Genomic DNA, 2,730 nt, shown 5'->3' with positions numbered 1-2,730 from the left:
GGCTAATGTAACCTACACTTTTCCAAGTACAATGCCCCACCACCGCCACCAACCTCCAGGGCAGTATGGAAAAGCTTGTGGTGGGTTTTAGTTGCACTTGGAATTAGTAGGTTATGCTTTTTAATGATATTAGGAAGGAAATAACCTTTTTTTGCATTCAGTAAAATTCCTCTCAGCTTTGGGGGTGGACCTGTCACAGCCAGTGGTGGAGCTTCATGCTCCGGCACCGGGGGTGGAGAGCAGGTGGGGGCGTGGCTGGCGTGTGTCCTGGGGGTGTGGTGCGCTGCCTGCAGGGGCGTGGCGCCCAGCATGGGGGGGCAGCTGTGATGGCACCCCACCGGGATCGTGGTGCCGGGGGCAGTGCGCTCTCCCCGCCCACCCTTCCTCCGCCAATGGTCACAGCAGCCACAATAAATACCTGGATTTCTCAACTATTTTGTCTCAGCAATCATCATTTAAGATGGAAGATGGCAAAAGAGCTTCAAAATGAGCCAGGAAGTCCCTTCAGAACAAATCAACTGATGAGGTTTTGTGCACAGAATGGGCTCCCTGGCTCCCATGGGAAGGGGGGGGTGTTCCCCATTTCACTCATTAATCACACAGCTGTGACTTACTGGCTAAAGATAGTGAAAAACAGGGGTGATAACTGATAGCCCACTTAGTCCAGCATCCTGTTCTCACAGGGGCCAACCATATGTTCTAATGGGAAGCCTGTGAGCAGGATCTGAGTGCAACAGAACATTCCCCATTTATGAGTCCCAGGAGCTGGTTATTGGGATGCGTACTGGCTCTGAATGGAGGCAGAACACAGTGATTGTGACTAGTAGCCATGAATAGCCTTATCCCACATGATTACTCCTGTAGAGCCTCTGAAAGACTTCCAGAGAACCCAGGACTTCCAAGAACAAGGCTTGAAAACCACCAAAATATAGGATAGAGCTATATGGAAGCTCAAGAAAAATACCCACTGGCTGATGAAAACCCCATTGCATCAAATGAGCAGGCAAAGAATCCCCCCTCTTTTTCACCGAATTGTGGCTTCTGGGCTACAATGGTGGGTTTTCTCTCTTTTCTTTCAGGGTTAACGTATTTTTCGAGACTTTGCAAAGTAATTTGATATTCATTTCCTACAGACAAAGGGATTCGGTGAGCGATACACCTTTCTCAGTATTCATCACAGATTTTTCCTCCTTTTTTATTAACAAAAGCTAGGCGAGAATTCTAGTTAGATATACCCCAGCGGCACTAGAATAATTGTACTTTATCTAAGTAATGCTGGTATTTTATCCTTCGGGCTAACACATTTTCTCATTAGCTATTATTATACTGAACAATAGTACCCTATCTTCGCCGTGTACCGTGATTAAGGTTGCAAGCCATCTTGTTTACCGAAAGGGACCCTACTTTAAGATAGTTCCACCATGAGATAGATAGATCGCATACATACACCTCGTTGGGTTATTTAAATAATAATGACTACTCAAACACCTAGAGCTTGCTTGTCTTCTATGTTTCAGGTACATCCAGGGAGGCTGTTGGACCATAGCTCAGTAGTAGGGTGCATGCAAAAGGTCACAGGTTCAATCCTCAGCATATCCAGGCAGGGCTAGAGAAAGTTGCTTCTTGAAACCTTGAAGAAACAAAAATTAGATCCCCCATCCCCCCCCCCCGCTAAATGATATTTTGGATAAGTTTGGAATACTCAGAAGCCAGTGTGCTGTAGTGGTTAAGAGCGGTAGTCTCATAATCTGGGGAACCGGCTTCACGTCTCCGCTCCTCCACATGCAGCTGCTGGGTGACCTTGGGCCAGTCACACTTCTCTGAAGTCTCTCAGCCTCACTCACCTCACAGAGTGTTTGTTGTGGGGGAGGAAGGGAAAGGAGAATGTTAGCCGCTTTGAGACTCCTTAAAGGGAGTGAAAGGCGGGATATCAAATCCAAACTCTTCTTCTTCTTCTTCTTCAGAATCCCCCCACCCCACTTTCTCAGTAAGCTGAACTCCCACCTTTCAGTTCCTTCTATTCACATTCATTTGGGGATAGCAAACCCCTGTACCAGGCTAACAAAACAGCAGCAGCAGCAGCTCCAACTAAAATTATGCAGACCCACAGAAAACGTTTAAACACTGGAGAACAATCAAGTACTCGTTATTCCAAATAAATCCATGGGCTTGTATCCAATTAGGGTCATGTTCACACCTTGCATTTATAGCACTATGGTACCAATCATGGCTTCCTACAAGGAATTCTCAGAGTGATTAACAATAAATCTCTTTTCCAAGGGAATTCTGTGAGGGCAATAGGGGTCTGTTGACAACTCAAAACACCCATAACAAACTACAGCTCCCAAAATTCTTTGGGGGCAGCCATGATTGTTTAAAGTCTTATGATGCTGCTTTAAATATATGGTGTGAAGACAGCCTAATTTGTGAGAGCCCAATGGGCCTATGTTAGTCATGTGGATTAAATTTCAGTGGGTCTGCTCTCAGACTCTGCAAGTATCCGGATTTTCCAGGGACAGTCCTGAATTTACAGAAGCCTTCCCAGTTTCTGATTTGATTCCGGAATGTCCCGCTTTTCCTTAGGATTTTCATCAGAGAAATGTTGGAGGGTATGGATTTATGCATCCCCTAAGCCAAGGAGATAAACCTTTAAAAGACATCTGAAGGCAGCCCTGTATAGGGAAGTTTTTAAATGTTTAATGTTTTATTATTTTTTAATATATGTTGGAA

The sequence above is a fragment of the Podarcis pityusensis genome (assembly GCF_964106645.2).
Source record: "Podarcis pityusensis genome assembly, chromosome: Z".
NCBI classification, from domain to species: domain Eukaryota; kingdom Metazoa; phylum Chordata; class Lepidosauria; order Squamata; family Lacertidae; genus Podarcis; species Podarcis pityusensis.
Note: the sequence above shows the minus strand (reverse complement) of the source record.